The 12,680-nt window shown below is 40.1% G+C and overlaps 1 protein-coding gene across 2 annotated transcripts in view; it reads right to left on the minus strand.

Annotated features, from left to right (window-relative positions):
• The window catches only part of NKAIN3 (sodium/potassium transporting ATPase interacting 3), a 418,418-nt gene that overhangs the window by 11,248 nt on the left and 394,490 nt on the right, over positions 1-12,680 (minus strand). The gene's annotated exons all lie outside the window — the stretch shown is intronic.

A 12,680-nucleotide genomic window follows, 5' to 3' on the forward strand; every position in this document is an offset into this window, starting at 1 on the left:
GGTTTTACTAATTTCATAAATTTATTTATAAGGTTACTCAAAATTTATTATTAATTATTATTATTGTTAAATTTGAAGTTAATGATCTCAATGACTATGTAAATCATAATATCTTTCATTAAGGAATTTTGCCAATGACTGCCTTGTAGGGTATGGTTGCCCTAGATGACCTAATGTCCATGGAATGTGGGACACAAAAGCTGTAGCAAACAGCAGGCTGTTATTGATATTATTGATACATTTATCTTATTCTGATGACACATTCTCATGAACTATTGATTTCCAAAATTTCAAAAGCCTTGTTTAGCTTGGGATAATGATTTGCCAGAATTCCAACATTCTCTTCCCCGTAGTTCCCAGAAGACTGTCTGTCCTTGAGGAACCTGTATTGAATTTGTGTCTAGTTTAATCTTCTGAGATTTGGGAAGAGCAGCTACTTTGGAGGAGGGGAAATTGATTAGTGCACCACATTTTGAAGCCTGGAGTTTGACCTTCTATGAGCACATGAAAGAAAATAAAGCTCAGTGGAAGCAGAATTTGGGGGGTTAAGAGTCAAGTAGAATCAAGGCTTGCCCTTTCTTCAGGGCTGATGTTATTTCATGAGGTAGGTCCCCTTTGGGGCAAATGACCCACCCAGTTCTCATGTGACCAGCCTGAGTGCACACTCATGACCTGGCTGAGAGCGTACATGACAGTCTCATCACCCTTTGTTTAGTTTTGACTGCAATGCTTTTATTCTCTACTCCTTCCTCCCCCCCCACACACACAATAGCACAAACCCTGAGGGGGGGAATCTCTTTCTCTTTTTCTTAGTCTTTCAAATCTCTTCCTAGGATTTTTTATAGGTACTATATCTCCATTGTACACTTTTCCTCTAATGTTTCTGGTGCTATTCCTTTAGATGCAGTGATATCATTATTCTAGTTATTCTGTAAGGATCACAGGGACTGTCTTTAGCATTTTGTCTTTGATGCTTGTGCTGGGGAACCAGGCTAGTATAGTGTCTCCACAGAGTGCTTTGTTAATAAGCAACTACCATTGTGACTTCCCTCCTCCTCTGACTTGCAAGCATCATATCACATTGATACAGATAGATGCCTGTAACATTCTGGCTCCCACATACACATCTTAGTTTTTGTTTTCTCATATTTGGAAAGAAAGTAGTAGCTAGTTTGTTTCTTCATTTTTACTTGAATCATCTTTAACAGGACATTTTCTAATTCTCTTCAAAGTTATTCAGCTTTCTTAAACCTATACACACTGCGCTATATTTTCCTACAGGCTATATATGCTTAACCCTTCCGTTAGTCTTCATCCGTGATTGGATTGAAGGGCTGCTTACTGTGGCCACCTACAGTTTGCCTTTAATGAAGGCCCTTTCAAAGTTTTTGTAATCTTTCAATTACTATCTGTTCAGAGTCACTGGTGGCTGAAGGCCATTTTGTCACTTCTGCTGGGCTTATTAGGGAGAACATTTTATTCTAGAGAAAACAAGATTAAAAAAAAATCCTGAGCACACCTCTTGCTTCTATTTTTGAAAGTCCCTTTTCATTGTTACTTCGCTACATTTCCAGCTTTTGTTCCTCTCCTGGGTTCAGGTTTATGGAGTCAGATTTCCCCATAATCAGTGTGGACAGTTTCTTCTCACTTAAACATTTCTAAGAGTGGATAATACTTAAATAATGGAATAATGAATTTCTAAAATCTCTTTGGGGTTAATAAAGCAGAATGGAATGGTTGAGAGGAAAAATTATGCTCAGAAAGGTAAGGGCTAAAAACAGTTTTATAAATTTGTCTAAACAGTTTATAACTTCTTCCCTAGGAAATATATTTTTTCTTGGTTATTTAATCCCTCCCCCAATATATCTTTATTATTCTTACTTAAATCTAGCCAATGTTTTACTTTGCTCTATAAATAAAGTGACAAACATGTTGCCTTTGAAATCTATCTATAACTCCTTTTTTACTGTCTACTTCTACAGTTTTAGATATTTCCCCTCTGACTATTATTTTCTATTTTTGTTTTATGGCCTCTATTATTGTTTTAGGTTTTTTCCTTTCCTAGTACAATCAATATACAAAAAAGCCATTTCTTCTGAGATCTCTTTTATAAATCCTTTCCTCCTCCTGTGAATGAATGCCCAAAGAAAATGGAATCTAATCATTTTCTTCTCAAGATTAAATCAATTCATTGACTTCACATGATCTAGCAAAGCATCCCAACTGGTGTGACCTGAGTAGGTTCAGAGGTGACACGATATTGATTCTCTCATTCTTTGGAGTAGTGTGTGTGTGTGTGTGTGTGTGTGTGTGTGTGTGTATGTGTGTGTGTGTATGTATGTGCTTATGGGTGTTTATGTGTATGTGTACGTGTTCACTGGGCGAGGATTAGGTTAGCTAGCCCTCTGGACCAGTCAGTTCTTTCTGTAAGAAAAGTAATTTTTTTAATATATATATATTTTATTGATTTTACACAGAGAGGAATTGAGAGGGACAGAGAGTTAGAAACTTCGATGAGAGAGAAACATCGACCAGCCGCCTCTTGCACACCCCCCACAGGGGATGTGCCCGCAATCAAGGTACATGCCCTTGACCGGAATCGAACCCGGGACCCTTCAGTCGCAGGCCGACGCTCTATCCACTGAGCCAAACCGGTCCCGGCAGAAAAGTAATTTTTTTAAAAAAAATCACAAAGTGCCTTATAATTGTTAGCTTTCTCTGTGAATGCCGAGATATTAAAGATTGGGAGTTGCTGCTGTAAGACTCCAAGGTCCCTGAAAGACTGATCCTCCCATTCATGTAGTGAACAGAACATACTCGACTCCTCATCACTTCCAGTGTAATGCAGGTTTCCCCCAGATCTCAGAATGTCCCATGGTTTTCCCAAGCTCTTTCGACATTCCTCCCTTCCCCAGTATTTAAAATGCATTCTCTTTGTTCTCTTCCTAGTGATGCCACATTCTTCACACATTCTGAGGAACCATGCTTGGTGCCCTGAGACACAGCCTCTGTTTATTTTTTTCTGTGCATCTGATTCACTTTGTATGGGCCATTATCTGCACTTCATTCTTATATAATTATTTACATGCCTGACCCACTTACTAGAATTGTTAAAATCTCCGGGGAGAGGGACCAAGTCTTATATTTTTTTGTATCCTTGTGGTCTAACACACAGAAAGAAGTCTTTCAACAACTGCTTCTTGCATGAATTAATCAATAAATCAACAAAAGATTGGACTGATTAAGCTTGTTTAAAGCTCTAAAGTGAGCTGGACTATAAATACTTTTGGATCAGGACAGGTCATTGACTTCAGAACAAGAGGAGTTATGAGAGAAATGAAGAATCCAATCAAACGCTTAAATGTTTACAAGCATTGGCAACCTACCTAGAATAGAAAGAATACAGAATTCTGAGGTAATATGGTAGAAAGAAGCAAATAGAATGCTAACAGAGTGTTGAAAGATAGGATGACAAGTGCCTTTGAGCACATTGGAAGACATTAAAATGTTTTAAAGAGTTAGCAAGTGTAAAAGCAACCAAAAAGAAACTCTTAGTAGGAATAAATTCTTCTTTCTACTCAAATCTAATGTCATCCGAGCCCTGGTGTTGTGGGCTGCTGAACTAGTCACATTTGAAGCACATGGAATGAGATTTCCTCTTGTTCCACCAACTATTAAAAAAAAAGCTGTTAAATCGATTAAAGTAAAGGAAACTCATAATCCCCTTGTAAGTTAGATTCTGCTTCCCAGCTGAAAAATCCCTCAACACACAGCAACCTCAAATTGTTTAAGATGCTTATTGATTGGAGAAATGCATTTCCAAAAGAGGGAAGTGACTATAGGGAGAACAAATTAAGCCAATTCATCAATTTTAATACTTTTATGAAGTACAAATTAGGATTTTACAATCATTGGGATAATCTGTGTTTACCTGGTGTGTAAAATCTCTGTGATTCTTAACATAATCAGATGGATCATGTTAGACCTGGCAGATTCAGCCTGTAAAACCAATTCAAAATTTGAATTGGGTAATTAAATTTACACTCATGATTTTATGTTGAAAGACATGGGAAAATTTTATTGAAGCTGTATAATATTTAAGAGAACATGTAGACTACTGAATTTATGTAGATCAAAAAGTTACTAAAACTTTAATGGAATATTATTCATCCTTATAAAGAAATGAAATTGTGATAGATGCTACAATTTAGATGAACTTTGAAACATGATGGTAAGTGAAATAAGTCAGACACAGAAGGACAAATACTGTGTGATTCCATTTATAGGAGGTCCCCAGAACAGGTAAATACATAGAGGTTACCAGGGACTGGTGAGATGGGGAGAGGGAGATGAGAAGTCATTATCTATGGGTTCAAAGCTTCTGTGTGGGATGATGAAAAATTTCTGGAAATAGATAGTGGTGATGGTTGCCCATCATTCTGCGTGTACTTCATGGCATACTTAAAAGTGTTCAAATAGTTAATTTGACATTATGTATATTTTACCACAATAAAAAGAAATAAGAAGTCCCCAAGAAACAATTATTCAAATTTACTAGATTTTTAAATGGAATACTGAAGGGTCTATATAGCACTTAAAGATAAAGAAAACACAGGATTAAAAAAAATGTGTCACTGTAATAAGTTGCATGGTGATTTTAAACACTGAATAGCTATAGATAGAATTTTCTGTGCAGAAAAGTTTCCTTCATGGACATCAGAAATGAGCAGTGATGCCTGAGAAATTCATCTATGTACAGTTTTCATGATGGACTCCTATTACTGAAGTTTCTTTCTCATTTTTTAAAAAATTTGTTCACAGCAGGTCTTATTTGGAAAGCTCACTTTACTTAGAATTAGTGGCACTTGCTTTTATTAGAGAACAATTTTAAGAAAGCTGTAACTTTCTGAAATAACATGGCCTTCGGAGCAAAGTCAGACACTCATTCCCAGTTTACTGGACACCAGAGGCAATAAATTGGGACACCTCCCAAACCGACCATGCAGGAATGCTTGCTGGGAGGAAGAATAGCCCATTGAAATGTAGTGTCTTACGAAAGCATGGCTTTTTCTTAAAAAAAAAAAAAGTAAACACACACACACAACAAAAAACAAAAACAAAACAGGGAACAGAAAACTGACCATTAAAGTATTTCTTTCAAATGTAGGAAAATGGGGAAAATGCAGTGAAAGTCCTAAAGGAACTCAGGCCTTCACCTGCTGCCTCATCTTTGTTGTCTCAATTAGGAGGAGAACACAGTCAGCGAGACACCCTGGCTTCAACTCTAGGACTCATAACTACGTCGTTGTTTCCCTTCCATAAAAAAAGAAACATTTAATTTACTTGTCCAAATCAACATGTAGGTGAATGAATAGAAAAGGAAGCAAATATTAAAAAAAATGAAAAGAAAACAAAATATTTAAGGCTAGGCTGTGCACCATCTTCTCTCACAGCATGTGAAAAGTGGTATGCTTGTCTTCATTCTCACGTATCCTTCCTGCTGAACACAGGGTTCAAAATTAAGTCCCGGATACCACCTGCCTTTTCATTCACTATTCTTGTGCGAGTCAACAGGTCAGGAATCTCCAGGGTACCTTTGGACCCTCCAGAGCACCAAGTCTGAAGCGGCTTCTGAAGTCAAAGCCTTTGTTTCTTTTTTTTTTTTCTTTTTTTTTTTTTTTTGCATTTTATTTTTTATTTATTTATTTTTTTATATATTTTATTGATTTTTTTTTTGCCCCCCTCCCTCCCTCCCGTACATACCCTCCCTCCCCAGAGTTCCATGTCCATTGGTTGTACCTATATGGATGTACACAAGTCCTCAGTTGATCTATTATCTCCCCCAGATCTTCCTCCCCTCCCCACTGTAATTCGACAGTCTGCCTGTTGTTTTACTGTCTCTATATCTGTCTCTTGGTTCATCAATTTATAATGTTCTTTATCATCCACAAATGAGTGAGGTCATGTGGTGTTTCTCTTTCACTGATTGGCTTATTTCACTCAGCATGATGTTCTCCAATTCCATCCAGGTTGCTGCAAATGATGCGAATTCCTTCTTTTTTATGGCAGCATAGTATTCCATTGTGTAGATGTACCATAGTTTTTGGATCCAATCATCTGCTGACGGGCACCTAGGCTGTTTCCAAATTCTGAAAGCCTTTGTTTCTTTCCTGGAAGCTTCTTCCAGGAAGTAATTCCCCATGCTCTGGCTGTTCCTTCTTTCAGTAATGCTTTCCTCCTGCCTCTCACCTAACGGGCTCCTTTTTATCCCTTTCTGTCTCGGCTTCAGTGCCATCTCCTCTAAGAGCTTTCCTGGCCCCCAGGAGGCAATGGAACATTTGTGAAATGCCTGAAATGCTCTACCCACTTGAGTGGTAGGAGCATCCCTAGAAAGGCCCTGGCATACCCTCCTGGGTGTTCCTCAGCGCCTTGCACCTCAGAGGCACTTATCATTGCGTTCCCTAGTCATGTGGTCAACTCTCCTCCAAGCAATGGCTCAGGGACCCAAGCCCCTTCACTACTGCGGTTTGACCGTTTTCAACACATTGCTACCAAAGCTTCTGTGCTTGTCTGTATCCACCAGGTAGAAAGGGGAAGAACATGAGAACCACATGGGGATGTTATTTAGGCCTGGTAGTGGGCACATCTCTTCTGCTCCTGTCTGTGTTCTGGAATTCAGTTTTCTTGGGGATACCTAACTGTAGGGACCTGCTGGGAGAAGAATGAACAAATGGGTTTAGTGAATAGCTGCCTAGGCTCTGACACAGGCTGGTACGTAGCTATCATACAATTTGTGAAGGTAGAATTTAATGAATAAGGACTGGAAAGCCTGGTAAGTTTTGCAATTGATTGAACTGTATGTAGCAAAGAAAACTGTATTTGGGATACACCATGATCTCTAATGTAAACTCTCTGTTCTTACAATCAAAAAGAGAACGAGAGAGAGAGAGAGAGAGAGAGAGAGAGAGAGAGAGAGAGAGAGAGAAAGAGAGAGATCTTGTTTCCCTCCATGAAGAAAAAAATATGGACAAAACTGAAAGGCTATTAGGTATAATTTAGAATGATTTTACCTTGTACATCATATAATTTAGGAGGAGAGAAATATGCTTTTACTTCTCCCAACTTTATTTTCATGTTGGCATTCAAATTATGTGAATACTCCCACATACATCACTTAGATTCCAGTTTCAAATATTGTTTCCAGGAAGAACACAAAATTAACTTTTTCTGTTGGTTTAGAAAGCACTTACTATAAAGTACATGAAAATGAGTATTCCATATATTCTTCTTGGGTCCCAGTGGGCCTCTGGGTGGGGTAAGTGAAGTGGGGAGGGTGGCAGGATGGACCGGGCCAGCCAGAGGCAAGAGGATGGGCACACCAAGCAGGCTTCAATTTTCCACAGCTGACTCCAGGGAGCAATCCCTCCCTTCCTCTCTGGCCAGTTGTCCCAGCTGGCCCAGGTCCCCACCCAGAATCCCCCTCTGGGCTGAAGCCTGAAGAACAAGTGACTAGGGGACTGGGTCAGGCAGACAGAAGCTCTAGGGACCCTACCACCCAAATATAGCCAGCACCAGCACACGCCTTTGACCCCAGTCTCTCCTCTGTATGCACGAATCCAACTCCTGCCTGTAGATTTATGTTGGGAGAAGACCTTCCCCACCTTCTGAATGCAGCGCACTCTCCCCTGCCCCATGCCCTTCTCTCTGTCTTGTCTCTCTGTCTGATCAGGAACTGTTTGCAAGAGAAGCAATCTCTCAGTGTTTTGTATATACAGCCACTCTTATAGCCTTTGTTTGTTTGTTATTGTAGAGAAACAGATTCTTTATATGTTTTGTAAGATTGACTATATATACATATATATATATATATATATATATATATATATATATATATATATATATATATATATATATAGAGAGAGAGAGAGAGAGAGAGAGAATGTTATGCACTACTCTGTTATCTAAAAGGGCTAAACACCCATTTTAATGACTGGTCTTATTTTAAAATACTTCTGTTTTATTGTCTCACTTCACTAAAAATGCTTCATTGTAACAGCGTGAGTATAAGCTATATACTAAGGAGAGCAGTTCACATTTTAAGGACTTACTAGCAATGATAAATCAACACTTCAAAAGTAGCCAGGGTGAGTATTCAAAATTTGTTACCTGTAGTTGCATCAGAAATCTGCTTAGTTTGCATCAGGATATTAGAAGTAATTTTTAATTGATAAAAATAAATGATATTCAAGAGATGGGTTTGGCTGGAAAAACCCAAGAAGATGGGATTGTCTGGAAAGTCAGAAGGGAAATTTTTCAAAGAGGGAGCAGTCAACAGTGACCAAAGCCATCAATTATAATGAAGCTCGATAATATCTAAGTGATTTTGACAATTAGAAGGTCATTGCTGGCCGCTGAGAGAGCATTTTCAGTGATAATATAGGACAGGAGGCCAGGCAGCAGTGGGCTGACAGTAATTGAGAGGTGAGAAAGTGAACACTAAGCCTGGACTACTTTATAGAAAGGTGATGGGATAAAGAAGACAAACTGATAGTTATTAACATAGTTACGTGGATGTAAAGTCCAGACTAGGGACTATAGACAGTAATCTTTCTTTCTTTCTTTCTTTCTTTCTTTCTTTCTTTCTTTCTTTCTTTCTTTCTTTCTTTCTTCCTTCCTTCCTTCCTTCCTTCCTTCCTTCCTTTCTTTCTTTCTTTCTTTCTTTCTTTCTTTCTTTCTTTCTTTCTTTCTTTCTTTCTTTCTTTCTTTTTCTTTCTTTTGTCTATCTATCTATCTATCTATCTATCTATCTATCTATCTATCTATCTATCTATCTAAAAGCCTACTCAACTGTTATAACTGGTTGCTATATGACATGCACTGACCACCAGGGGGTAGACACTCAATGAAGGAACTGCCCCTGGTGGTCAGTGTGCTCCCACAGCCAGCCAATCTTCCCTGGTCCTCCCTCCACATGAATTCGTGCATCAGGTCTCTAGTATTGTAGTAATTATGCCTGGTGTCAGATGGGTACTAGACTTATCAGGGTGATCGCTTTGTGTGTTATATGAATGTCTAGTCACTATGATTTACACCTGAAATGAATACAATATTGTGTGTCAATAGTAATGGAAAAATAAAGATAATTATTTAACAAAAATGAAAAGTCTGAATGTGGAGGAAAGAAGCATGAGAGACAGGGAAAGTAAATGCATATCAGAGGAGTCTGGGTAATTTCTTTTAGTATGTGACTCTAAGGTAAGAAAAAAGATCCAGTGGGAGGGAGAAACTGGACAAGGAAAGGAGGGAAGAGAGAGGAGAGATAGATAGATAGATAGATAGATAGATAGATAGATAGATAGAATAGTTGAATAGTGAATGGAACAACTATTGAAAGCCACAAAAGCCACATGTCAGAATGAAGGACTACTTGAGGAAAAATAAAGAAAATAATGGATAAATGAAGGTGGTTCCAATGGCTTGGGACTCATTTTCTTTCAGAAGAGCCTTAGGGTGGAGGAGGAAAGGGTACCAAGAATTACATCACCACTTTGCACTTCATGTCCCTAAAATGGGGGTAGGGTCTCCAAAGTCTTTGAAATGAGGCTAGGAAAATCTAAGACTGCAGTGTTTGTTGTTGTTTTAAATAGGCTCTTTTACATTCTACATTGGGATAACAGTATCTCACCATCACTATTGGGTCACAGTATAACCCCAGGGGAGCCTATAACCTTTGGTATAGGAGAAACCTGAGGCTCAGGGCAGTGAGGAGGTCTCCTAGAGAGTTGTGGGGAGGGAGTAGATCTCTTGTCCTCCAGGTTGCACTACCAGATGGGGCCGCAGAGGTGCTGGTTCCTACAAGACTGGCAGAGCCGCTCACCTTTCCCCAGAGTTGTAAGGGAGCTACTGGGCGTAGTCCTTCTGCCTCACTGAGCCCATCTGGAGAGAGGATATCCTGCTTTCTGAAGGAAATCAAGGCCTCAGGCCTTCAGCTCCTGGGTTTAAAGAGGAAGGCTGCAGTCTTAAGGAACTGGAGGAGGCACTGACGAGGACCAAGAGAGAGGTTGGAAGGGCAGGGTGGCCAGCTTACAAGTCACAGTGTGAAGTTGCCTCAGGGCCAGTGGATGCAGGCGCATGCTTCTCTCCACATCAGTGGGCAGCACAGAGACAGATGTAGAGGATGAGACGCTAATGTACCTGCTGTGGGGCTGGCAGAACTAGCCCAGTGGGAGGACTGAGATAGGAAGGGGGGGGGGCAGTTGGGATAAAGGTATTGAATTTAGAATTAAAATGGAAACACAGGGGAGTTTGGCAGAACCCTGTCAGCTGCTCTGCCTGCTGGGCTCCTAAATCTTCCCACTAATAACCCAGAGTGAAACCATCGCACAGGGTCCACATAAAATCCTCACAGCACATGTTTCCTTACTGTGCATTTTGGGGGCTGTGAGGCTGTGGATTTTTAAATGTGTTGCTCCCTCATAATCACATCTGGTCCCCAAATCCCGAATCTTCCATTCTGTACCATCTGGATGGCAGATCCTTCATTCTTCCTTCTCCACCGAAGGACATGGATCGCAGCGTGGGGCCCTTGGTCACAGTGATAACAGAGCTCCCCTCTGTCTGAAGCAGGGGCTAGAGAGAGCCAGGCAGGCCACTGTGCAGAGGGCTGAGGCAAGGCAGAGAGGTCAGGATGTGTTGAAACAGCTGCCACCATTTGCCATTTGTAAATGAATGAAGAAGAAAATGGAAGGCACTCAGTTGTACTTTGAGATAACCTACCAGCCACAGAGACCTCAACCGCTGAGCTTGAGAGTGCTTTTGGGATCCCCTAACTGGTGATATGATTTGTAAATGGGCACAGAGCTAGATACTGGTAGAGTTAGGACCACCTTCATTTAAATCATTTCTAACACTCTGTTTCAAGTGGAAACAGAAAATTACCACCCCCCTTTTGTGTCAAAACAGGCAGGCCACAGTTTGTAATCAATGAAAATTTTCAGGGAATTTAAGTGCACAAACCATTTATTCTTTACTATGAATTAATCAGATTTTTTGTGCAGTGCAGGGAATAGAACATTTAAATTTTCATAAGGTGTGAGGCAATAGACGAGAGATAATGTAAATATATGGAAGCATTTTCCCTACCATGTGTTTTGTAGAATAAACATTTACTGATGGCCTGTGCTGTTCCATATACTGAATCAGGTCCTGGGATCCTAGCTTGGTTGAGACATGAACCCTATCCTCTAGAGTGGGGCACTCTGTTAATGAAGAAACAAGTGAAGCAGGGTCAGAGACATGTTTAGGCCTACTGAGCTGGGGGAGGGAGGGGGGAGAAGGTGTCCTCAGGAAGACTGTTAAAGAACATATAGGACCTGTTAGTGACTTGAAGGGAGGTGAAGTTGTCTCATTTGGTGATTGATTAGATGAGGGAGAAGTTGAGAAATATGCCCAAGATTCTAGCTTGTGTGAGGCATGACCATTCACATAAATGGAGATAGGGAATATAGAAAAAGAAGAACTTTCTCCCCCATCTCTACCGGTGGAAATCCTTCGCAGTCCATTTGTTTGAGATAACATCCCAGGGACCGTATCCATTGAGCTGAATGCCTATGGGATCCCATCACAGGTGCTATGACTTGTAAATGGGCACAGAGTTAGATACTGGTAGAGCAAGGGCCACCTACAGTTTTTTTTTTAATCTATTGTATAGAGTGCCCACTGTGTCAGGAAATGGGCTACGCCTTGGGGATATCATGATGTAAAAATTACAATTGTGTTAAATGTCCCCAAGTGCAGTGTGCAATGAAAGCGTGTAATAATATATCACAGATGCCCTCATCTAGCCTGAGGAGGAAAGTGGTCAAATTGGGAGAGAGTCAAGCTGAGATCTGAAAGATGTATCACGTTAGTGAGTCAACAGAAGGAACAAGACTGTCTGAAAGAGCGTGGTGTGAGGAGGTGTGGAAAAGAAGCATAGACTTAGAAAAAACACATGTGGTTGGAGATGAGGAAGTGAGGAGAGTAGAAAAGTATGGCTGTAGATAGTCCCTGGTCAGTGAGATAGGCATTCGTCTAGGCTCCCTTTCACTGTGAGTACAGCGCTGACTTTGGAGCTGATTCTAGAAAAGGGGCTCTCTATTTTGCCCCTGTGGAAATCCCCATGTGGTTCACTGTTTTGGGTATTTGGGTGTTTATAATATTATCCTTAGAAACTGTCTTGATAACCTGTCAAAGGACTGGAAGTCTATCTCTGAATCATAACATTGTAGCTAGGATCCTATGCTGTGCTGCTCAACTTTCCCAGGTGTGGGCTGGCCAAAATCACCACCCTGTTGGGCCTGACTCTTTGACAATGGGTCAGTCCCATTGGCCATATTTTGCACTGGGATTCACTCTGTGAATGCAGCTAGTTTCCAAGTCCTGATCCCTCTGAGATGTCTTGTCCAGGAATTGACAAGCTCTTGCTCTGATGTGGTATAGTGGAGGTTTAATTCATTTTCCTATATCTTGACATTCTAAATTACAAAAATCCCATCCATTTATGATTAAGAGATACAGGACTTCTATTTGCCAAACACAAATATTTGTAAATGCCTCAGGCATCTCAGTAAATTCTAAACACAAGACATAGTCATTTCATTAGATTTGAAAATCTTGGGTTCTTGAAATACACTTTGAAA

This window comes from Pipistrellus hanaki, assembly GCF_964339955.1.
Source record: "Pipistrellus hanaki genome assembly, chromosome: 17".
Taxonomy (NCBI): domain Eukaryota; kingdom Metazoa; phylum Chordata; class Mammalia; order Chiroptera; family Vespertilionidae; genus Pipistrellus; species Pipistrellus hanaki.